The following is a 26,961-nucleotide window of genomic DNA, read 5'->3' on the forward strand; positions in this document are numbered from 1 at the left end:
AAGATGTGATCATCTTGGTGATGTCACTTGTATTTAACTTTTAAGTATGACATGAAATATGGCTCCATTTCTTTTCCAAAACTCCATTTGATGAAATCACTTGTCCTGTAACACTGAATGATGATCCTGTCCTTTACATATTTATTTATATTTCCATTTCATTGTTTATTAAAATATGATAGATTGATAGGCTTCTTTTTAAGTCCTTAGTTAATTCTATTACCTTCTTTTTTGTTCATATTAGTGTTTTATTGAAAAAAGTACCTGAAAACCACCAATGTACACAACCTCTGGTGAACATAACAAGCAAGCTTCCTCACCTTCTTTTGTCTTATAAAAGCTTGACTTCTTTGGAGTAGCTAACTTCTTACACATTCCAGCAACAGTGTCTCCAGTTAACTTGGTTCCTTTTTTTTTTTTTTTTTTTTTTTTCCAGGTTCAATAAAATCAAACTCTTCTAGGGTCAGAGACTGAATTGAGAGTCTCTGGCAAGTGAATAGAGACAAATATATATTCTTTAATGTTTCAGTTTTTTATTTAAATTCCTGTTAGTTAACATACAGCGTAATATTAGTTTCAGAAGTAGAATTTAGTGATTCATTATTCGTTAGTTTAAATACAATACCCAGTACTCATCACAAGTGCCCTCCTTAATCCCCATCATCTGTTTAGCCCGTCCCCCATCCATTTCCCCTCCAGCAAACTTTAGTTTGTTCTCTTAAGTTAAGAGCCCTTTTTATGGTCTGCTTCTCTAAGAGAGCCATATTTTTTAAGGGCTCAGTGATGGGTTTTAAGCTCAGCTAGAGTAATGAAACACTTCATCATGGGAACAAATTGTACATCCAACACAGACCATTTGAGGTTGTCTTCTTTGCCGGATGGGTCATAATGGGGATTGTTTTTCTCAAACTATGGGATGTCTGAGTAAGCCTCCTTGACAAGCTTCACAAGTCCTGTGATGCCTGGCTCTTTGCAGTTGTGATGGTAGAAGAAGGCTTCTTCCTTTAGCTTCATGGTTGGAAGGAAGTTGCCAGCCTGTCCTGCCAGTTGGGAACACCATCCCAGCATGCTGTCTGATTGGGCTGGCTTTAGGATACTCAGTGCAAACTTCCCATGTACACCTTTCTCTAGTCGCTTTCTAGCTCTGACTTTTTTCAACCAGTAACTCTTTAGATTCTTCCCACATTTTTTAGAGGCCTGTCTTCCTAGGGCTGGAGTTACTCACTTTAGCTGATGGGGCTGCTGGTTTCTTAGTCTTGATATGTTTTCCTCCTGGCCCCTTATTGTTGGCCCAGCAGCAGGCTCAGCAGCCCCAGCCAGCCTTTTCTGGGGCTTCTCCCTGCAGGGGTGTTCTCTCGCAGCACTGACCCCACCATCTGACAGATCTATTACTTTCTCTAACTTTTTTATTTATTATGGCTTTATAATTAGCCCTGATATTTGGTAGGACAAACCTCCTCATTTTTTTAGTCTTCTCACGAATGTCTTGGATATTTTAAGATATAATATTTCATAAATATTTTTATAAATTTTTCTAAGCTATCAACTGGAAACTTATTGAATTTGTAAATTATTACTTTTTGTAGAGTAATTATTTATATGGATTATCGCTATCCCTGATCATCGCATACTTCTAAATTTAATTATTCTATTATGATTTCCCTAGGTTTACTTTTTTTTTCCCTTAAATTCTTACAGTACTTTGTTGTTGTTGTTAAATTAATACCTAGTACCATTTAATGTTTGTTGTTATTATAAATGGTATTTTAAAAATCTGGTATTTGCTAATGCGGAGGCAATAAATGTGTACCACTCAGATATATCTTCAAGAATCAACCTGTTGCAGAGGGTTCAGTCAGATAACAGCCTGGAGTTACCATACCTCTGGGTTCGGTTACTATATCTGAGTCAAAAGCAGTCTCCCTAGGCAGCTCCCAGCCAATGACTGAGCATGATAGGCATATTAGGGCCTCCTGCTAATTGCTCTATACAATACTCCTCTATAGGCAGTGTTTGCCCTACAGCTCTCTGCTGGGCTGCCTGTGGCTTTTTAAGAGCTGCATTGCTCTTCTGCAATTCTTCCTATTCCAATTTTTGAAGAAACAATATATTTCATAAAATCAGGTTTAATCTAAAATATTAACATAAATTTATAATCTGAAAAGCTCTCATTCTGCTACTTAAATAATCTGTAAACTTTTTGTCATCGGCATTCTGTCAACAGAATTCATAATATGACATGACTTTCCATGTCACAGGATTCAATTTATCAGGCTGGGTTTTCACCAGAAGGAATGAAGTTTTCATGAACCGTGGTCCAAAAGCATCTGACTACATCTCTGTCCCTAGCCCAGCTTGCCTTTCCCATCCCAGAACACATTTTTATTTTCAATTGGAACAAATGTGATCTGCCAAAGAATTTGAGTTCCAATTGTTACTGAGATACAGGAAACATAGGAAAATAGACGAGAAGTTATTAAAATGTACTTGTAAATTTTCATATTGTCAAATATAGAGAAAAATGAAACAGGTTAATTAAGCCAGGGGATACAAATACTGCACCAAAAATTCAGTTTACACCCAGATTACTGATGCAAACATTTGTTACCACATATGGCTTTAAATATTTCAAGACATTGGGTTTGATGTTTACACCCCACAGTGTGTGAATCTTCCATATGGTGATTTTCTATTATACATTGTATTTGAGTTGCATGGTTGAGTGATAGAAGTTTTTATTTCAAATGTTACTGGATGTATTCATGTATACACACACACACACACACACAATCACACACACACACACACATGCCGACTAACACACAGGCTTTAAAGCTTAGCATGAGTCTTGAGACCAAGAAAACAGCCCTGGCTATCAGCCTAAATAGGTATTGGAGAGATGTTTTAGCAAAATATAGAATTATTTTTCCTAGGCTATTTTATTTAAAGGATACAATTTCTTTCTTTTCTTTAGATTTTACCTATTTATTCATGAGAGACACAGAGAGAGACAGAGACATGGGCAGAGGGAGAAGCAGGTCCCCCAATGGGGAGACCAATGTAGGACTCAAACCCAGGACCCCAGGGATCACTTCCTGAGCCAAAGGCAGAGGCTCAATCACTGAGCCACCCAGGCGGCTCCTAAAGGATACAATTTCAACTCAATTTCCCATATTTGTCTTCAATATTAATGGCAACAAGTAATTTAAACTTTTGCCTTGTTGCTTAAGAAACAGCTACAAATACCTAACTTCATCATCTTCTTGCTTTCTATATGCTGAAGAAGCAAATAAGATTAATAGCTTATGTAGATTATTCAATGAGTAAGAAGCTCTAGTTTGAGTGGGGAGTCTACCAAAAAAAAAAAAAAAAAAAAAAGGTAAAACGAAGAAGAGGCCCTATAGAATACCATTTTCTTTATTTCTTTTCTTGATTCCATGTCCTGAGACCAGAAACCTGACAGTGCTTGACCACGCAGCAACAGCGAGAAAAGTATGGCGTTTTCAAAGGACTTCTCAACTGTAATGAGACTTCTCAATTAGCAGAAACATGACCAAGGGAATTAAAAACAAAAACAAAAACAAAAAAAATCAATGTCTTAAAGACTTTGTACAAAATTCATTCATCATGAAAGATGTGTTTTGAATACTTATCACACAAACACTCAAAAAATAGATTTGATTATTTATTTATATACTTTTTAAAAATGCCCGGCCAGAGTGCAAGGATCCATTTCTCTTTGTGCTTAGTAATGGTGGACCTTTGTAACCAGGGATTCTTAAAAATATGGGATTGGAGGAAGTACCTCAGCAGGGGGATCATATATATGGGGAGAAATGGGAGATGATAGATGATAGATTAGATAGATAGATAGATAGATAGATAGATAGATAGATAGATGATAGATAGATAGATAGACAGATGATAGATCAATCGCTTCATCTCTGTTTCTGCAGTGATAAGTGTAACTGCTACTCACCAAGACCTCATAGGAAGCAAAAGTTCTCAGACTTTAGACATCTCAGTTTACCGTAATGTTGACCACTCTTCCTTGCTTACTAGCAATTACGGAAACAATTGTACCACCTGCTTGACAAAGAGTAAATGACCGGGAGGCAGTTTAAAGGGAAGTTATTCTTACAGAAACTCACACAAACAAATTGATTGGAGTTGATCTATACAAGGAAATGGATTGACATTGCAAGGGTCAAGACCAACTGCAAATTTTAAGTCACCTGTAAAGCATTAGCTCCAGATTTCTATTCTCAGAGCTCCAGCTTTTCTGTGGTAACAGAAGATCTTAGGACGACTAGATTGCTTTGTCTAACAAATAGGGCATTTATACTGCAACAAATATCCCTTCACTTAATCGTAGTAATTCACCTCTGGTGCAAATGATAGTAGTTGAGATTTTTTTTTTTCCAGCAAACCCATAATGGAGAAAATGTAACCCAAAGAGGAAATGGGGGCAAAGATCAAAACTGAAATAAAAATTTTTATTTTTTTTTATTTTTTATTTTATTTTATTTTTTTTGAAATAAAAATTTTTAAAAGACGAGCAGGAGCTAGAAGAAAAGGATATGTTTACAAGTAGTCTGTCTCTGAATAAACATAAATGATAGCCTAAATGGAGTTTAAACTTATGTGATAATAATAAAAATGGAAAAGGAAATTTCCTCTTAGGTTAATTGTTGCCAGATGCTCCTGTTTTTAAGTAGTATGATCCAATGCTACCAGATTTGCTACTGTAAATCTGGCTGATGATTTAATGGATTACATGAAACTAATTAGTCAAATCAGGATATATGGACAATGCTAACTACCTTTTCTAATCTGTTTTGATATTAAATTTCCATTCTTGGCAATATATTACCTCCCAAATGCCCTTGGAAATAACAGTAATTTGACTACTTTTGTGTAATATATGATTAAAGCCTAGCTTTAAACAAAACATTTTGGTGTTTTGTTTTTGATTATTAATTTAAAAAATCCTTAACAATATTTATTTTTCCTAAGCATATTTTCCAGCTTTTTCTCCATTAACATGTGCTTTGAAGTGTTTGCCTTATATTAATATATAGGAAAAAACACACTTTGGTCACAGCTGTATTTCTTTTTTTTTTTTTTAAGATTTTATTTATTTATTTGACACAGAGAGAGAAAGCATGATCAGGGAGAGTGGCAGGCAGAGGGAGAGAGAGAAGCAGACTCCCCACTGAGCAGGGAGCCCAATGTGGGACTCCATCCCAGGACCCTGGGATCATGACCTGAGCTGAAGGCAGATGCTTAACCAACTGAGCCACCTAGGAGACCCCCAGTTATATTTCTAATGACGCATATAATATTTGGTTTTGGACCTATTGCATATTAAGAAAATAGGTTATCATTTAACTGTTAAAATTATAATACTGACAAAAGGTTTCAAATATTCAATCTTTAAAAGTCTTTACTTTATGCTTTAAAATATCAGCAGGCTTACCTGAATAGGCTGTATTTTTTTCTGGCTAACAAAATTATAGAAACCACTTCAACCGATAATTTGTAAGCCCATCACCATAAGTAACACTTTATATGTATATATTGGCTTTTTTCCAACATATTACAATATTTCTTATCTTTACAATATTTTCATGCTTACATCTCATGCCACTGTTTTCATTTGTATAGAGACCCTACTGTCTCTTGCTTAGCCCAAGCTCATTGCTCAAGATATAATTCCTTCTTTATCTTATATCATCACTTTTTCACTCTCTACTGGATCATTCCCATCAACATACACATATACTGTTACTTCTTAAGAGAAAAAGGTTTTCCGTTTCCACTTTCTCTGCCAACTACTCTTACTCTGCCCCTCTTTGGAGTAAAATGCCTAAAACAGGTGTTTTTCCCCCCCTTCCTCACATGTTCTTACTTCATCCAGTTTTCTTTCTCATCACCTGTTAAAAATGTTATCATCAATATCACTACCAAAGTAATTAAAGCCAATTTACTTGACCTATAGGTAGCCTTTGAAGTAGTTCACCATACCCTTCTCTTTTTCATACTTCCCCACATTTCTTCCAAGTCTTTACTATTTCTGGGATTTATCCTACCTCAATGATCATTCCATCTTCATCTCCTTTGCAGGTTCCTTCTCTTCTCTTCAGTCTCTAAATTAGAGCATTTCCAGTCTCAGACTTTGGTTTTCTCTTTTTTTTTTTTGTTTATCCTGTTGGAGGTCACATCTAGTCTCATGGCTTTAAAAATTAGTATATGAAAACTTCTAAAGTTGCATCTCCCACTCATAGTGCTCCATCAGATTGCAGACCCTTAAATCTCATTGTTTACTTGACATCTCTACTGGATGTCTAGTTGACATTTCAAACTGAACATACTTCAGAATGGATTCTCAATTACCCCTCCCTGTATCTGCCCCAAATATAGGCCATGCCCCACTATTTTTTTCAGTACTATGCCATCATAAGTTGAGTCATCCTTGAGTCCCCATTTTTCTCTTACAACGTACACCTAACATGTCAGGAAATTTGTTGTCTCTAACTTCAAAATATATTCCAAATCCAAATATTTTGCACCCCCTATGATCAAGATTGATTCCCAGGGGAAAAAAAAAAAAAAAGATTGATTCCCAGGACTACAATAGTCTCCAAGCTAATTCCTATATTTGTATTTTTGTCCATTAGAGTCTATTCTTGACACAAGAGCCAGAGTTTGTTGGGAAACACACTCAGAATTAGCACCTGTTGGGTCAAGGAATGGTGAGAGAGGAAGCAAAGGAGCATCTTTGGGCAAAGGGAAAAGATCGGCTACCGGAGCGTCTCAGAAGAGGTCACTCAATCCCACAAGAATCTCTGAAACTGCAATAGTCCTCTGAGTGGTCTTGACATAAGGAGTAGTAGAGCCTTTAGTTCCCCTTGAACCACTCATTGAATGTAAACTGCTCTCAGAGACAGAGTGAGACTTGGATGAGCAGGCTCCCTGCAGCAAGCAGAGTTACGTGTCACAGTTGGAAGCTATGAAGCAGCAGCACAATCAGTAAGTGTATCATAAATCCTCCAGTTCCAAAGAGACCTATGGTTGGTGTATGACTGTGTCTACTGCACAACCAGTGGAAAATCACTGCTCTTAAGAAAACAATTAGGAGAGTAAGTAGGTGGAATTTGGCTAAGTTCAAATTTGAAAATAAAATATTGCTAGGTTAGCTATCTGACAAAATATGAATTCCATCTCTTCCTTATGAACTTCAATATGTGTTGTTTACAAAAATTGTGAATTGTAAGGTACTTTCAACTGGAACATGTGATTAATGATTCAAGAGACAGTGGGCCTCAAGGTGTCAACTATGTGACAGGAATTTAATCACTCAGTGGCTTCAGGAAGATTCCCTTATTGCCAGATATCTTTCTACGTTGTTTCTTTCTGCATGAAATCGATTCCATTCATTGCTTTAGCTTATAATTTTCTTTTGTTTAAAAATATATGCATTCTAAAAAGGAAAACTCTTTAAACCTTTTTGGTCACTACAACTCATTTTTTTCTAAACCATGTATATTCAGTAAAGACTATTTACTCTATGTACCAGATGCTGTGTGATGTTGTGAGCTCACTGAAGTGAATGAATTTCTAAATGATTTCAAGGAACACTGCAATTTAGTAATGGAAAAAAGAAACTGTGAAAGCACATTATTTCAATGCAGCTTGATATGTGCATTGACGGAGATTTGCCCAGGGTCCTGATCAAAGGTCACCAGAGAGAAATCCTGGAGGACAAGTAGGGTTAATCAGTTGGAGACTGGAGGTGGAGGTAATATTTCAGGCGGAAAAAGCTGTGTCTGCAAAGGTGAGGAGGTCAGGAGGACACAAGACACAGTGGAACTTACATGGGATCGATAGCCCTGGGATGGAGAGCCTGAGGAAGGCAAGTTGTGCTGAGATGGAGTCTGGAGCTAAAGGCAGGGAAGAGTGCAATTGTACTTATTTGATTGTTTTTCAGACTCAACAATTTCTTAAGTGGAATAGGGAGTATGCTTGGAGGAAAAAATGTTGGAACATGAGCGTCAGAAGTTGTGGTAGATTTTTTTAATTAATAGTTTACAACAAATTTAAAGCATGCAAATCTTCCTTTCTCTAATTTTCAAGTTATTTACAAAGAGTGATGCTTAATCTTTTTCTTGTGTTTGTGACTGTAGCCTATACAGAGAACCCAGTGAAATATACAGATCTTCCCCTGTAAAATGCCTATAAAATGGCGCATATTTAATTTCAAGTTGTTCATAGATTTCCTGAAGCTCATCCATAGTTGCTTTTGGGTGCTGAGTTAAGATACCCAGATCCAGCATTGATGCATCAATTTGATAAGAATAGGACCAGTATGTTTGCTCTTCCCTTTTCCCTTCAAATCTCTGCTCAAAGGCACAGTATTAATTCTAGCAGCCAATTCATTCATTTGGTGACACCCAGAATCATGATGTACTGCGTCACTCAACTTCTGGGCAGAGCCAGATGTATATCACCCTGGTCATGCAACCCCTTTATCTGTGAGTGTATAAACTTTCAGGGAGTAGTGCCTTTTCTTATGCCCACCGTAAATCACTCAGATGGTATTATAGCCCCATTTCCTTCTGTTCTGTCCGCACTGGATTGGAAGCAAATGTGAAGACAGCTTGAAAAGTAATTTACCTGTTGTAAGTATAACTGCTTAAAACAGGAGCCCTATCCTTTATAGTTATGAGATGTCACAATGATTTTATTGGGGAGACAGATTTAATCAATGTCACCGACGGAACTCTATTAAATAATTACGCTTACTCTTTTGAACTTTTTCCCTATTTGGCACTTGAAACAGCTATCCTTTTGTTCTGGATCACAGTGGAGATATTTTGTTATAGTGAGAAACTTGAAGGGTTTTTCTTTGTCTATATTCATTTCTATTCTGCCACTTTTATATACCTTTTGGTGTAGGTTTAATTCATACCAGTAGATGCAGGCTCGTTGGGTTAAATGCTTACATCTTAAAATAAAGCAAGATATATAATTGTGCAACTTCTGGATAACATGAAAGACATCTTTTCCATAAATCTTTTCCAAATTTGAAATATTATCAATTCTTTGCCCAATATTTTAATTACTAAAATGTGGACCTACATTAATAGAAATGAAAGCCGGTTAGGAAGTCTTCTCTATCTACAAATAATCTCATCTGTTCCTCAGTGAAAAGCAGACTGAAAAAGTTTGGGAAATGCAAGAGGTATGTTTTGACAATCCTGTCTACGAACCTCAGGAGTTATTGGAGAAAGAATTTGTCAGTGGACTTTGCTTAACAGACCATGACCGTTAGCTGAAATGTCAATAAGAATAGTTTATGTATGTTTTATTTTATTAGTTTGAGCCAAGTGTCTGATTGTGGGGCACTGCCATATGCAGTGATTGTAAGGTCTCTTGAAAGTCATTTTGGCCCCAATTATTTTTGTCAGTACTCATATTTTTCATATATTAAAGACATTGCTTTGTTAGGAACCATCTTCAGAAATCGCTAGAGAATTATAATATGTAAACCTACTTATTAACCACACTGAAATTAATTTATTTGTCCATTTCATCCAGCAAAATTCTAGATGAGTCAAGCACGCTCTTTTACCTAAACAAAGATTCAGAGTGAGTTCTTTGAGCCCTAAGGGCACTTCAAGAAGAAAGTAAAATAAGAAGGAAAGGAAAACTTGGTTTATACCATTTACATTTTTTTCCTTATTGGACCAGATCTTTGGTATATATATATATATATATATATATATATATATATTGCATTTATTCACTCAATATTAATTGAGAGACAGGGACATTCTTAAGTACTCAGGATACAGTCATTTTCATTACTTTTATGGAGCTTATACTGGGTGGTAAATGATGTAATCATACATTATTGTATGTCATAACCAAAATATCACGATTCTGACTCAGTCATTTCAAGCTGTATACTAACATTAACCATCACATGCTAAGTCTCAAATCCAGAAATGATACATACATTGACTGCCAGTATCCAAGTATCAGAGACATACACGGTCATTATGTTGTAGAAATTATGAATTAACTTACAAGTTTGAGACATTACATTAGTTGAGTAATTAGCTATTAGGGAACCCACAACTCAAGAGTGCAAAAATAAAATTGTTGTTTTTATGAAAATTAATAATTTAAGCTCCCATACCTTTAGGAAAGCAGATTCTGAAATGTAGGTAGTCTTGGGTTTTTTCTCCCTACGAGCTTGTCTAAATTCTGAATGATGGAGGCTTACATGGTACCAAAACATTGATTAGATGAGAAGTCAACTGGAGTAGATAGAGTGTGTTGGCTAAAATACTCCTTCACTTGTTCAATTTCACCCATTCTTTCATGAGTTATGTGCCATGTTTTAGGACACAGAAATGATATCCCAGCTTGCATGCCAATCTAGAGCACAGAAATCTTTGGGAAGTTATCTTTGGTCCTATCAGCCATGTGTGCCTACCAAGGCCATTTCTCTTGACTGTGAATGGGAAGGGGAACAAAATTTCCCACTGATCTTGGAATCTTCAAATCTATTTTAATATTTCAACTACTCCCTCCATGTCACCCCCTAATATTCCTTTATTTTCTACACAGGGTCCTGACTTACTTTTCCAATATGTGTGATTAGCAAAATGAAAGAAAAAATGAAAATCACGGTTTTCTAATACTCAGCAATGGCAGACCAGGATGACAATGTTCAAGAGAAGGAAAACAAATAAAGCCAGCTCAATAATCACTTCAACTTTTCTACTATTATGTTAGTAAATGAGTTGTTTGGCTCTAACCTTCAGTTTATTTACTTGTAAAATAGGGATAAGATTAGAACCTACCACATCAGATTGATCAGATTGCTATAAGGATTTAATAAGATTACTAAAGACCTTAGTTTGGTACCCAGCACATTAAAAAAAACAAAAACAAAAAAAAACACTTAAGTTTGGTGTCTAGCACAAAATAAAGGCTTAATGGATGTCTTCTATTATACCATTTTCACTCTTGTAGTATAAATATACATATATATAATATTTTGGCATAAAAAATTGGTAATTATTATAATTACTTTTTATTTTTACAGATGTTTGTTAAGCGTTCCTGTATCTTCTTGATATCTAGCAATATGTTTCTTAATAATAACAGTTCTTCTTCCATCCACCCTCACATGGGTCATTATCACATTTGCATTTTGGAATTATGTTTTATGAACTAAATTAGTAAAGCTTCTTAGTGGCAAACCAAAAGGGTTAAAATATTTAATTCCACCATCATATGAATATGTTGATCATTACATTCATAATGATACAGTTAAATGATAAAATCATAAAACTTGAAGAGCACCGGGCTGGCTGGCTCCAGCTAGTGGAGCATGCAACTATTGATCTCAAGGTTGTGAGTTTGAGCCCCACGTTGGGCAGTGATTACTTTAAAAAGTTATAAAGCTTGGAAGAACTTTGAGTAGTTTATTATTATTATTATTATTATTATTATTATTTATTATTATTATTATTATCTGTTGTGTTATCCTCATGTAGGGGTTCACATGAAAACACTTTGCAGACAAAAGGTGATCAGATTTTTACTTAAATGCCTTTAGAAAAGAAAATGCAAAGTCAGCCTCATCAAGCTATTTTAGGGCCTAAGAACAAAATGCCTAAACTAGGGAGTCTCTGTTATTGTTAAAAAGTTGTTTTCTTTCCTCCTGGAAAGCAAAGGGAAATAGTTTTTGCTCTGAATGCAAGAAGATATGAAAGCAAAACGTGTTGTTCCCATCATTAAGAACATTTTCTAAATTTTACCTAAACATTTGCAACTAATAGCAGATATTTTAAGACCTATGGTTTGAATAGGTCTTTTCAATTTCTTAGCTGCAAAATTTTGTGAGTCACTCAGTGCATGTAGCTTCATATGTTTACATACTTTATAGATTTTCTGAAAACCAACTTAAATTACTTTTTTTCTGAATTATATTTAATATAATTAAAGCAGATATTATTCTTCTTTTGAATGTGGCATTTTCTGTCCTACATGAATCAAAAATGCACTGCTTTTGATATGGCTAGAGATACATTAGAAACAAAAACAACTAGACTGTTACATATACAAATATCTAAAAGGTCAGTTTTATTTTCTCCTTGGAATCCATTAACAAAAAGGATAATGACAGAGACAAGGAATCTAAATTAAAAAGAAGTGTTTTTTGGGGAAAAATAAAAAAAGACCCAAAATTAAGATATATCCCTACAACTTATGAGCTGTCTTACCTCATTAACATCTTCTAATTTTAATTTATTTGCCCTCAAAATAGCATATATGTTTCACTTGTGTTATCTTTTCATAAGATTTGAAGATGAATTTCAACTTAGACAACAAATATGAAACATTCACAAGTCTGATCCTCACTATTATTGTGGTGACTACATAAGTACTCTACCCTTATCATACCAAATATATATACTATATACAAAAATTATCTTTATTAAAGTTCAAACAATAGCCCATTCTAATTTAAAAGATTAAAAAAATACTTCCTCTAACGATTTCATTATATAATCTAGAAGACACTTCATGTGAGTGATGGTGCTTCCTCTGCAAATAACAAGACACACAAATCAAAATGGCTTAGGCTATATGAAAAATTCATTATCTCATTTACAGAAAGTCTCACAGCAATGTGGAAGCATCCTTGCTCGGCCCAGTGTTACAATTCATGGTGTGATAAGTTTAGTGTCAGAGTTTTATGCAACAATGCTAGAAGGCATTGTCTAATGGGGGAAGTAACAATTTCATTTGCCAACAACATTCTCTTCCCATCTGTTGGCAAACGTTTTGTCATATAGTTTATGTCAATCTAGTTATTGGCAATGGCAATGGGATTATCATAATTAGTTATGCTGGGTTGCCCAATACAATAGCTGGTAGCCACATGTGTCTATTAAAATTAAATGAAGAGTTTTTTAAGTTAATGAATTAATAGTATTAAAATTAAATAAAATATAAAACTCCATTTTGCTGTCTTACTGGCCACATTTCAAAAACTTAATAGCCCCATGAGGCTAATGGCTACTATACTGGGCAGTGTAGAAATGGAATATTTCTGTCATAACAGAAATTCCTAATGGACAGTGTGGGAACTTTAGATAAATCAGGATTTACCTCTGAGCTAGCACAAGGATCATGTTTGAAAGCTGGATATCTGAATAGATTGTGTTTCTCTCTACCAAGGAATATATAAAGATTTTACATATTGTATGCTATATCTGTGACATCATTTTTTGAGGAACAAAGATTGCCACATCCTACAAACCTTCCTCCCAGAATTGCATATTCCATATACCTCTCCCTTGCACTATATTTTAGCTGGCAAATGGAGAAGTGGCAGGGAGGCTTACATAATAATATCTGTGAATTAGAGTTGGCTCTATAAATTGGACATAAGACAACTACTTAAAACTAAAAATTAAAAACAAAATGCCTGAGAAGGTGGCATAGAAAAATATGAATGAATTATATCACTCTCCATAGCAAAATAATTGCGTCCATATTTTAATTTCTGCAACCAGCTGCATGGCTTTGCTTTCAGTTTGCCAGATATCAAATGAAAACATATTTTATTTAGGAAGTATAGCCTATTGTTTAAAACTAATGGTCTGCATTATCTATAGGGAGAAATTTATAAGAGTCCGATGGAAAATTGAGTTCCTACATAGTTTACTCCCTTGTCTTCAAGGCAAATTACCTATCTAATCTTAGGAAATATGGGCAGCCCGGGTGGCTCAGCGGTTTAGCGCTGCCTTCAGTCCAGGGCCTGGTCCTGGGGACCTGAGATCGAGTCCCACGTCGGGCTCCCTGCATGGAGCCTGCTTCTCCCTCTGCCTGTGTCTCTGCCTTTCTCTCTCTCTCTATGTGTGTGTGTCTCTCATGAATAAATAAAATCTTAAAAAAAAAAAAAAAGAAGAAATGTGATTCCCAATGCATTCCAGTTCATCTGTAGCTATCTCAATAGCTTCTCTTGCTGCTCCACTATGCCCCTCTCTACCAAAAGGAAAGGGAAGAAGCCTGCCTATTAGGAATGTTGGAATAGTCCCCAGATGGTCCACAAACTCCACTTAACCGTTCATGTTATTAAAAAGTACAAAATAGGAGCGCCTCAATAGCTCAGTCACTTGAATCTCCAACTGTTGATTTGGGGTCTGGTTATGATCTCAGGGTCATGAGATTGAGCCACAGGTGGGGCATAAAGCCTGCTTGAAATTCTCACTCCCTCTGCCCCTCCCCCTACTCACATACGCAATAGCGTGCACACACTCTTTCTAAAATAAATAAATAAATAAATAAATAAATAAATAAATAAATAAATAAAATCTTTAAAAAGACTCAGAAGAATAATGGCTTGATAATCATTAAAGACTTTCTAATATAAATTGAACAACAAATGTTCGTTATGTCACAGTTACAAAAAAAGAAAAAATGAATGGGAAAAAAATTGAATGGAGATTCCAGGAGAAAATGTTAGAATGCTTTTTGGTGGCTGAGATAAAGGATGTCCTCTCTTACACAGGAAAGAATAGCAGGGCAAATATACTTCTCAGGTCACAAAGCACTAAGGCAATTTACTTCTGTCCGTATTTTTATCAACGGTCCTTCCTCTATAATCCCTGACCTCTGAGAAATTTTGGGCTTGGTGCATCCTCTCCCCAGCCTGAAGGTCATGCTCTGTTCTATTTGCTGTGTCTGAAATAGCTGTGTGCTTTTATCCTAAATTCATGCTTTGGTCCCAGAACCATCTAAGCATCTGATTAGCTCCATCTTTTATCTCCCATCTCGGTGGCTTTAGACCTTTGGCCTCGGTTTCTGATGTTCCCTACACACTCTGATTGATACAGAGCTGCGAAGTTGGCTTTAGAGCCCTGAACAGGACAGGCCTGGCCTCCCCGCACTCTACTTAATATCTTGCCAAAAGAAGTTTAGTCCCTGGAGAATGATCAACCATTTTTAAGCTGCAAATTTAAGCTTTTCATTTATTTTGTGTCTTTCTTTCATGTCTCATCACTAATTAAAAAAAAAAATCTAAGCAAAAAGGCTTGAGAGTGTATTACAGGTCACAAGAATGAACTAATTTTTAATATTTCATATTACGTATGTTATAGCATAAATTGATCTCTCCGTTTATTTTATGTTGTTAGATATTTTAAACTGTATTTAGGTTGCATTCATTAAAATCAATTCATGATTTGCATTTTCTTTGGCTTTTATCTATATCCCAAAATGGTACTCAAACTATGTATTTTATATATTTGATGGATCTGGATGTTATGTTTTATATGTATTCCTTTAATTCCTTAATTAAACCTGAAATTTGGTTTCTAAGTTGAAATAATGTGTGTAATTCTCAAGTTTTTAAGATTGCCTCAAGTAGTCATCATTCTTTCAAAATTATCCTACTAATCTCAGTCACTTATCTTAAAAATCTTCGTTAGTTTTATGATGTAGCTAGGGAAGGCATGAAGGCATAGGGGACAGGACACTGCCTCTGAGTCCCAGATTCAGTAATAACTGGGGGAATTTAGATCATGTCCTATAACGTGCCATTGCCTTGGTTTCCTCATTTACAAGACTAGAGCTCCCATGGCTCCTGTGTAGAAGGAACCATGCTCCTCCCTGCCACCAGCTGCTGAAGGCAGGAGGTTTTTTTCATGACATACAGATCACATTTAGACTTGAGGGGATTGTGGGCAGAGAACCAGGATTTGTCAGTCTTCTGTGGTAAGGGACTTGAACTGGGAAGTACTCTTTCTCCATTTAGTGTGTAGATACAGAGTCGTGGTGTCTCAATAGCTCCCATTTCTTGGCCCCCTGTTTATCTTGTCTTAAAAGACCTGAGTTTGGAGTGACCTGTTCTTGGCTAGCATGTGGGGTTTCCACTAAAAACACTGGAGTGTTTGTCAAGATGATTTCAAATTTACTGTCATTGTATAAAATTGAATGATGTAAGAACAAAAATACAAACGTTGCAACTGAAAATACAGGCAAAGGACTTAAATAAACACTTGTCCCAAGGAAATTTGATAATAAGCACATTAAAAGATTTTCAGCCTCATTAGTTAGTAGGATGATGCAAAACCACATTGAGATAACACTTTACATCCAGTTAGATGATCACAATAAAAAATAAATAAAAGTATTGGTAAAAATATGGAGAAATTAGAATCCTTATGCATTGCTGGTAGGAATGTAAAATGTAGAACACAGTTTAGCAGTTTCTGAATACACTGAACATAGAATAATCATATTAGTAAGCAATTCTCCTCCTAGGTTTTATTCAAGAGAATTCTAAACAGGTACTCAAAGAAAAACTGGTACACAAATATTCATAATGGCTCTATTCACAATAACCATAGGATGGAAATAATCCAAATATTGGTCAATGGATGATTGATAAACAAAATGTATATAGTCACACAATGCAATATTATTCAGCCAAAAAAAAAAAAAAAAGGAATGGAGTATTGATCTATACTACCACATAGATGAACATTAAAAGCATTATGCTAAGTAAAAGAAGCCAGACACAAAGGCAAATATATTGCAAGATTCAATTTATCTGAAATATCCTGAACAGATAAGCCCATAAGGACAGGAAGTAGGTGCATAGTTGCCATGGGTTGGAGGCAAGAGAATGAGGAATAATTACTTAAGGAGCATGAGGTTTCCCTTTGCAGTGGTGAAAAAGTTGCAGAACCTGATAAGGATGTTGGACGTACAACATCACAAATGTATTTGATGTCACTGAATTGTACACTTCAGAGTGATAATTTTTATGTTACGTGTATTTTAACACAATACAACAAGTTATGATTCAATTTACACAAAGTAGAAATTTACATTTCTACTAAAGCAAGACGGCCTACCCCATGTTGGAAGAGACATTCCATTCTTATCAGCTACTTGCAGCAGTTGAAAAGGGAATTTTTTGTTTATATAGTTTTGTGATTTAAAGAAGCAGCATTTCAAGGCATAATAAAAAATAACACTCTGGGGTATTTCAAATTTTCAAAGTGTTAGGCATGATCTTCAGCCAATCAAATTTTTACCTCTTAGCTCCATGCTGCTTTGTTCTAATTGCTAGATTACCTTCTTTCTTTCTTTTTCTCTTTTGTTAACATCATCTCTGTTCTAAGGAATATGCTGGGCTTTCTTACAGTTTAGTACAACACAATTATCTCTCAGTTATAGTGGGGTTTTTGTGATTGTCATTTCGTTCGTAGCCAATGTTTGTCGTACACTCCTGTGCATCAGAATGAAAACAAACAAACAAACCTCTAAATTAAAATATTTGACAGACAGTGACACAATAATGGGTTTTGTATCCCTTACCACATTCTCATGTTTGTGAAAATTATCTTACATACAGGGTTGGCTCTAATGATGTAAGCATCCGAACTAGAATTCGGGTTTTATTTCTTCCACTTTAATAAGTGACATGTATAGATATTTAAATAGTTACAACCCTGGTGGTAAACTTGGGTATGAAAGAAAAAAAAAAAGTGCTATTCTTTATTTCTTAAACTCTGATTCAGAGCTACTTGCTTGCTTATTGTGGTCAATTTAACTCAAAGACAACCTACAGAATGGAAGAAGATATTTGCAAATGATGTAAAGGCCTAGTATCCAAGATCTATAAAGAACTTACTAAACTCAACAGCAAAGAAACAAACAATCCAATCAGGAAACAGGTAAAAGACATGAACAGAAATCTCACAAAAGAAGACATACACATGGCCAACAAGCACAGGAGAAAATGCTCCGCATCACTTGCCATCAGGGAAATACAAATCAAAACCACAATGAGATACCACCTCACACCAGTGAGAATGGGGCAAATTAACAAGGCAGGAAAGAACAAATGTTGGAGAGGATGTGGAGAAAAGGGACCCCTCTTGCACTGTTGGTGCGAATGTGAACTGGTTCAGCCACTCTGGAAAACTGTGTGGAGGTTCCTCAAAGAGTTAAAAACAGATCTGCCCTACGACCCAGCAATTGCACTGCTAGGGATTGACCCCAAAGATTCAGATGCAATGAAACGCCAGGACACCTGCACCCCGATGTTTCTAGCAGCAATGTCCACAGTAGCCAAACTGTGGAAGGAGCCTCGGTGTCCATCGAAAGATGATGGATAAAGAAGCTGTGGTCTATGTATACAATGGAATATTCCTCAGTCATTAAAGACGACAAATACCCACCATTTGTTTCGATGTGGATGGAACTAGAGAGTATTATGCTGAGTGAAATAAGTCAATCGGAGAAGAACAAACATTCTATGGTCTCATTTATTTGGGGAATATAAAAAATAGTGAAAGGGAATAAAGGAGAAAGGAGAGAAAATGAGTGGGAAATAAGAGAGAGGGAGACAGAACATGAGAGACCCCTAACTCTGGGAAATGAACAAGGGGTGGTAGAAAGGAAGGTGGGTGGGGGGTGGGGGTGACTATTTTTTATATTCCCCAAATGAATGAGACCATATAATGTTTGTCCTTCTCCGACTGACTTACTTCACTCAGCATAATACCCTCCAGTTCCATCCACGTCTTAGGTGGAGGCTCCCTCACGGAAGCAGCTTTATCTCCCTAAGCCCCTACTAGTGATCCAGCCTATAGTTCTTAACAAAGTATTTGCCTAGTTGAGCCACAACTGAATAAGTGAAAACCTCAGCATTCCGCAAGAGCTCGACATTTAGAGGGCCATCTCCCCTTGCCAGTACGTCTGAGGTCCCTCTGCTGCTCACTCACACTCTCCTGGGGCCTTCTGCATGTGTGCCCCGTTTGGATTCCCAGACAAGAACCCAGGTAGAGCATGCCCTTCTCTTATCTCTCCTCACACTTCAGAGGGAACTCTGGTATGGTTCCAAGCTTTTACAGCACTCAAATGAAGAGGACACGTGGATGACTCCGTATGAAGGACCTGGGTATGTTGTGCAAAGGTTCGCAAATAGGATGACCATTCCGCACCCAGCCCCAGCTAAATAAAAGCGCTCAGAACTTTCTTTCCTTCTTTCCTTTCCCATTCTCCCTTTCTTCCTTTGCTTTCAAGAAAAGTGGAAAGTTTAGGACACGGAAAGGAGAATAGATTAGCAGCAGGATTGCATATCTATGTCAGTACGGTCAGCTACATAGGGAAATACAGAATAATTTCATAGCTATCTGATTTTTATCACATGTTTCTACCCCAATAAGCCAGGACAGAAACAACAAAAAACAAACAAAACAAACAAGCAATAAACTCTAATCCGATAAGATTAGTTTGAAATGTCTTGAAATCTTTTGAGGTAACCCAGAAGGAAATATTGGATAGAATTTCAGGATTTACTCTGCTCACCTACTCTCTCCTGGATGGTACTTGGGTACAGGGAGGAGGGGTATCGCTTTAAGGGCTTGGTCTTTGGGGAAAGAGACAAAAGTCTCTGAGTCCCATAGTATCCTCCCTACCTTCATCTCAGCCCCTCCATCCCTAGCTTTCCCTTTGAAGTTTCGGCTGCTATTGCTTGAGTCTTCATAGCTGTTGCCCTCTAAGCCACCCATCGTTAGCTTCTGCTGAAATCCTTGGCTAGGAAAAGTCCTTTCTCACCTTAGTCAAGGTTCTGGCAGCCATCCCTGAAAAATTGAACACATCTTGGCCCTCATTGCGGAGCCTGCTGGGATCTGAGTGTGTGTCCCATTGCCCCAAGCCAAAGTACAGTTACAGAAATTCCTTAGCTGCAGGCGAGAACTTCTGGATCCCCCCACTGTCTGTGAAAATTGCAAGGCAGCACTGAATGAGAAGAATGCAGGCCCTCTCCGTGCCTGGGTAAACTGTACAACCAAAGCTTTTCTACACGGCTGTCCTTGGGGACAGTTGAAGTATCCCACCATGCTGACCCTGCCAGGACTCCTGAAGAAAAATTGGCAGAAGTTTCTGGGGTCTTGGCATTTCTCTAAATGAAAGAAATTTATCCCTCACTCCATATACCCAACTGCCTGCCTCTTCTGCTCTGTCTCCTGTGATTCCATTAATCTACCAGGTTCGTGGGTGGTAGTGGATATTACTCCATTTCTCTTTCTTGAAATGTTCCTTAGGTAAAAATCAGCAATCACATTCTCCAGACCTCTCCTTGATATGTTAAATGGATAGATAGAATTTCTCTTGAAACAGTCTTACTGTTAAACTGTTTGTCGTGCTACCATCACTATATTAGGTGTCAAAACTTGGATATTAACTCTTTCTGCCTTTTGGTGGAATAATCCTACGACTGCCTTGCCTTCATCTGCCCCAACCTGTATATCCACATGAGCATGGATACTTTTAAGGATTATCCAAGACATGGGCATAGGCTTCAGAGATTGCTGGGTGTCCCATCCATGTAATGCTGAGCACTGAGCAGTGCACATAATGTGACTGAGGATTAGCTCATTTTCTAGGAGTGGTTGTCTTCATTAAACTGTCTTTTTACTATTGATTAGCATACTTTATAGCTCTGTAGGGATAGAGGTTAACTTGTAGAAAGCTGGTATTAATGAAATCCTTCCTGGAATGGGAGCACTACAGCTGGTTCTTGTTCAACAGCAATGTTGAAATTATATCCACCTAGAAGAAAAAGTAACTGCGAATGTGGGTTTATTGCCATACATGATATTAACCAGCTTTGCATCTAGTTGCAAATTATTTTCAGTGTTACTGTCACAGACTATATAAATCTTCATTTCTTGAAATCTGTTTGAACTAGGTTTAACATCTTACTGGTTCCCTTATTAATGAAATGAATAAAATCTTTGACACTTGTGTGTTTGTTACCTTTTGAAAAGTGTACTGTAATGACACTCACAATATGGAATGAAGGTTGATGGAAAAGTATTGAAAGAGACTTTTAATGATACGTATTTATATTTTGGGAGGCTGCATGTTTAGCGTTCACTTAAATTGCACTCAGAAATAAGTTACAGAACAGAAAAAAACATAGGGCAACATACATGCTAAACACTAGAGCTCCTTGAAACATGTAGATATAGGTCATATTTGTAGCACTGAAGAATTCTAAAAAAACACTGACTTTTCATCACTCTTGTTTGGCATAAAATTCAAAGCAAAATGTTTTGCTTTTTGTTCATCCAAGCATAATGCCTAAGTTCAATTTTATTCTTGATGATATTTTCTATATAAAAGTCCTGTTGAATAAATTGGTGCGTTCATCTCTGTTTGAAACTAACATCCCAATATATGATTTCCTTTAGAACATCTATGTAGTACGTTGGAGGAAGAGGATGTAAAAAAAAAATTAATTCTGAAAACAAAAAAGAAAAGTCCTTTTTTCAAAAGTTGTATAGATCTTCCATAATTACTCTGGCAAAAAAAAAAATGTGTAATATAAACCTTGTAACAAATTCAAATGTCTATCTATCATCTATCTATCTATCTATCTATCTATCTATCTATCTATCTATCATCTATCATAGTTAAGCAAGCTGAATACTTGGTTTTACAAACCTCCAATAACCTATTTGGGTTATTTTTGTCCAGGGCAATAAATACCAAGATAATCTGAACTAATTGAGATAAAATAAGGCAAAGAATACAGAGTCCTTTCCCCTTTAATACAATCCCTCCCAAATTCTTGGTTTTTATACTTACTTAGATGCCAGTGTAAAATCAGAACATCTTTAAAGGGGGAAAAAAACACAAGGGGTGAAATGCTTGGGTAGGCAGCTGCTACAGAGTGTTGAGGATGTTCATTTCAACCAGAGACATTCAGGGAGCAAGAGGACATTTTGGGGTTTATACTTGATGTTATTTATAAAATTGTTCATTGTGTATAAATTTATTTTATCTTAAGCCTGTTTGATTAAGATTTTATCCTCTCATTTGGGTGAAGTTGTAATTTACAGTGTTGTGAGGGTGATGGTGGCTGTGCCATACCCAGCACATACCCATATACCCATCTGCTCCACAGCACCCTTTCCTGTCATTCTTGTGCTCAGTCTGTTGCCTTACCTCAAGGTTTCTGTTTTTAACACTACAAAAAATTTCTCTGGATACTTATTTGCTCTTCAGCTTGCCACTTGCACTTTATATCTACCTATCTGATTGCCACACTTGCCAGATAATGGGTTGAGCATATTACAGCCTGTCTCCCTTATATTTCTGGTCCCTAAAAATGGTTTTAACAAATGGCAATAAACCCAAAATTATAGCAAAAAAAAAAAAAAAAAAAAAAAGACAAAGATGTAGTTCATTGGTTCACACATTGTGAGAATCCTTGGAAGTCCAAAATAGTTAAAAGAGAATTAAAGAAGGAAATGACTACTGAGAATGCCTGAGGGAGCATATTGCTGTAAAACAATAGAATCAGCACTAGGGAACAAGCCATATCTGGAAGTGTTTGTGGTCGCCAGGAGTCCAAAGGGTCAAAAGCCAGACTCCTTTGTTGGGTGTGCCTGGCTCGTTAACCACCACCTCGCTGTGGTCCAGGCAGCAGCTATGATGGGGTCTAGACACAGAAAGTATAGCGTTTGAGTTAGATACACACGCATGAAACTCCTTTTTAAAAATTAGTTTATTATACATTACATACATAGACTTTAGGTCTATATGCCCTACTGAGTTTATCTTCCTTAGATAGCATAGGAAGTTCAATTCTATTCAACTCTCTTCCTCCCAACATAGGGCAAAGACAGATGAGGTGTAAAACAGAAAAAATGAAACATGGCCCAGAAGGGTAGAACAGTGGGTAGCAATAAAACTCTCCCCTTTTTATTGCTCCTGGTTTGAATCTAGGCTGTAGTAGAATAAAGAGGATCTCAAACTTAATTTTGCTTCTATTTTAGGATTTTTATTTTATTATGTTTCCTATGACCATTTATTGCAATGTACAAGTTAGGTATCTTTTACCATTTAAATATTGATTATCTTAAAATTTTACAATGTCATTTTCTCTAAGCCATGCCTGAAAGTCAGAGTAATATTTGGAACTAATTAACGCCTCCCCCAGTCTCTAATTATTACTTTAGAAAACAGGTATCTTTCTGTAATAGATAATATTCTACTGAATCGGAGCTAAGAAACAAAGTAGCAAATCTGGAGAGTTAATCAACAGTCCTTCCCCCTGTTGGCTCCCCAATTTTCTTCATTACTTCAATAAGTTCCTCAATGTGCTCTTGACATATGAGTCTTCCTATGTTTTCTAGAATATTCTAAAAACACAAATTGTTGTGAAATGTTTATTGTAGACACTTTAAACAGATACTCAGAAAAAGCTATGATAAACCAGCAATGTGTGATGAATGACCTTTCAGATTTAGCACAAATGACTGGCAAATGCAGGTAAGAAAACAGACTTTTCTAAGCAGCTCACATGGGAGATGCTGTACAACTTGGGATCATTCATCAGAGAAGATTGAGCTGGCATTAATTTTAGAAACCCGTTAGTATAATTCTTCAATTAATGAATAAATAAACTGAAATTTAGAGTAATTAAATGATATATGTAGTTCTGCAGTCAATGGCAGAATAAAGACTAAAACCAAGATTTTCTCACTCTCAATCCCATGCTTCCTTACAACATTACACTAAATAACGAAAGAAAAGTGATTGATGAGCTATGACTATTTAATCCAATCTCTCTTAGTTTGAAAACGCCAATTCAATATTTTATTTAAGCCAACTGAAACTGAAGGGGGCAAATCCAAACTTAAAAATATTGAAGAAAGTAACTATTCAATCCATTATGCAGTTAATAAATATATCTGGAAAGTATACATATTACTAAGTAATTCATTTTCCCCAAAGACATGAATTCTGCGTTATACATTCTGGTTAATGGGACAAACTGTAGCAAGTCGATAGATAGGTATGTGTATATTTTCAGAAGTGTTTATTAAAGCAGTGTAGCAACTACCAAATAAATATTCTGAGAGCAAGGAATTCTAATTTCAAAGGCAGTTTATTGATTTCTATTCAGTTTCTTACAGGAAAACCTTGGGGAAAGAGTATTTAAGAATTTGGTGGATGAGGAGAAGGGTCAAACTAAAACAGAGGTGGAAATTCAAGAGGTTGAGGAGAAATAAGATTACAAAGTTACTGAAAGTAGTAGAACTTTATAATTTCTTTAAATTTTGCCCAGATCTGGCCATATTAATGACAGTTGACAATTACTTTAAAAGTGTATGATGCTCTTACCGGATCATAAGAGGTAAATCACACTCTTTTGAGGAGCTGCCTTTGACATTATGTTTGTGAGTTTAGTGAGGACCAAGATGAACTGCAGGCTTAAAACCTAACTCTCTAGATTAAAAATGAAGACTACCTCCATCAACATTAGTATTTATTCTGGAATATTCTTTCCCAAGAAGCTAAGGATATAAACCAGTAAATAACTTCATTGTTTGCTTCAGGATCTTCTCCCAAATTGAATTATCTAAAAATAATGTGCTCAGGGCACATACCTGGGTGGCTCAGTAGGTTAAGTGTGTGCCTTAGGCTCAGATCATCATCTCAGGGTCCTGGGATCTGGGATCAAGCTAGGAGTGGGCTCCATGCTCAGCAGGAAGTCTGCTTCTCCCTCTGCCCTTCCCCCCTGCTTGTGTGCATTCCCATGTGCTCTCTCTCTCCCAAGTAAATTAAAATCTTTCAATAAATGAATAAAAAATAAAAGGAATGTGATCAAGTTTTTCCTAGGACAACAGTTATGTTTAGGTAAGGCAGCCTTCTCAGGACAGTAAGTTGCTCAAATGGGCAAAGAGGTCACTCATCAGAAAACTGGTAACTCAGGAACACTTTTCTAAGAGGCTTATCTTGAATTGTCCACAGATCCTAAACCATTATACCAGAAACTGCACCCAATCCAAGGCAGATTCAGCACTAAGCACCTGGCTTCAGCCACTGAAACTTTAAACCCTAGAAATAACTATTTCCCATCTTCCCCTTTTAAGAAACTAAATGTCTCTGAAGGTGATGCTCTCCCTTATTTGCCATAAGTTGATCAATTGAACTTTCTATGATCAACATTTTACTGTGGTGTTTTGTTTGAAGAGTTGTCAGCTGACATTACTAATAGCAATGAGAACTTTTGACCAAAAGAGTTGCAACTATTGTATTATTCAGAAGGTACATCCTAAAGTTTTTGCGAAGATGTTGATTTTTAAATTTTTTCTATTTTCACTTATTTGTTAAACAGGATGTTTTGTAAAGTATTTGTGTGAGAAATTATTGTAACCAGCATTTTTTGTCCTTTTTTTTCTGTTAGTCACCCCATAGGCATCAGCAAAATACAGCTGCTGGATTCTCCACCACCCGGACAACGTTGAGACAGGGCAGCTTTGCCGGGCTTTCTCCTCCTTCCTTCATTCCTTTGCTTAAGACTACTTTCCCCAGATGCTTTGGGCATCATGCTGACTCTCAACTCAGCTAATTTCTTTGCTCACCTTCAGGGCACAGAGTCCTGTTGACACCAACAGAGAAGCTAGAAGTTTGACTGAAGGCTTACTCTGCCTGACTGAGCTGTGAGCTGAGTTCCCCTTGATGTGACCTCCCTTCAGATTGTTACTGAACCAGGTAAAGGGTAGACTGGGATTTCTATCCCAAATTCCAAATGTCAGTGTATATGTGGGGGAGGATGATCCCCTCACCCTAGGAATTTCCCTGAACCTATAAAACAAGCACTGTACTTTGAGATAGAAATATGATGGTGGCACATCTCTGACCAACTACCACCTCTATATTTTTTTATTCCTTCTCTCCACAATCCAACAAGATCAGAAAAGGTAGAAACAAGACTGGCTTCGTTGGCATGTGGCCTATGCAGTTGTACAGGGTCCCACACTTGGTTTAATACCCTCTTGTCATTGTCTTGATATTTTTAGTGATTTTTGATCAAGGGACCCTGCATTTTCATTCTGTCAATTACATAGGTGGCCCTGGGCAGTCTTCTTCTTTACCTTTTTTTTTTTTTTTTTTTTTTCAGACACCATTCTCCTTATGTAAAGCTTATAACCTGGGGTCAAATATAAGATGAAGAATTCTCTAAAATTCTCTCTTTACAATCTTGCCTTTCTTGCTGCAAAGTATCACCTGTTTCATAGAAGAATTAAAAATCCAAGTATATAATGAAATTTGAACAACTCTCCCTTTTGAAGCCACTTTTTAATAATTTTAATCACTAGCTGATTCAAGGCAGAAGAAATCTGGGGCTGTTTAACAAAAATGCCATGTATGTAGAAATTCAAAAGACAATAATCACATTAGTGTAGTTTTAATTTTGTGTAATTGTTAAAAAATAAATATTTGGATTAAATATTGTAATAAATATGAAAAAGTTTCATTTTTTGTAACAAATACAGATTGATAAAAATTAGATAAATGCCACAACATAAAAATTATGAAAATATATACAAATGGCCTATCAATATGTAAAATAGTAGTCTACCTTGATTAAAAAAAGAAAGGCAAATATGGGAATATATTTTATTTGCCAATCAATTGTAAAATAATTTTAAGGTATAAAAGTCCCTTCAAGATTGCCAACATCCATTTTTATCTGTTGCTGCCAGTAGAACTGACTATAATATGCATAAATAACCCAAATTTTCATGTTATTTATACAATTTCATCCAGTAATCTCACTTGAAGTAATTTACCATAAAGATAGGTGCTGTCAAACAGTTATGTATAAAAATATTCACAGCAATGTTATCCGTAGTGCAGATAGTATGATATTAGACATGTAGAAATAATCAGAGATGCAGTCCACAATTTATATATAAAGATGTTCACTGTAGTGTTATTCATAATAAAGACAGTTCCTACCTTGTGTATAATGTCTTCTTGAAAATATGTATGTATTCTGAATGTCAGTAGGATGAAAAACAGACTTACATAGAATAAAGAGGTTTCTATTCC

The 26,961-nt window shown here is 36.2% G+C and overlaps 1 long non-coding RNA gene and 1 pseudogene across 5 annotated transcripts in view; one reads left to right on the forward strand and one right to left on the reverse strand.

The window, feature by feature from the left end:
• The window catches only part of LOC144291785 (uncharacterized), a 52,619-nt gene extending 26,251 nt beyond the window's left edge, over window positions 1-26,368 (forward strand). Inside the window, exons 4-5 of one of the 5 annotated variants that reach the window (XR_013359283.1) lie at window positions 25,494-25,617; window positions 26,027-26,368. This is a non-coding gene — a long non-coding RNA (uncharacterized LOC144291785). Of the gene's footprint in view, window positions 1-3,447; window positions 3,571-10,638; window positions 10,829-25,493; window positions 25,618-26,026 lie in introns of those variants that run through there. The other 4 variants (XR_013359286.1, XR_013359285.1, XR_013359284.1 and 1 more) reach the window with 4 other exon arrangements.
• On the reverse strand, window positions 396-3,259 carry LOC144291350 (thymocyte nuclear protein 1 pseudogene; annotated as a pseudogene).
• Window positions 26,369-26,961: the final 593 nt, after the last annotated feature.

Source organism: Canis aureus, chromosome 20 (genome assembly GCF_053574225.1).
Source record: "Canis aureus isolate CA01 chromosome 20, VMU_Caureus_v.1.0, whole genome shotgun sequence".
Taxonomy (NCBI): Eukaryota; Metazoa; Chordata; class Mammalia; order Carnivora; family Canidae; genus Canis; species Canis aureus.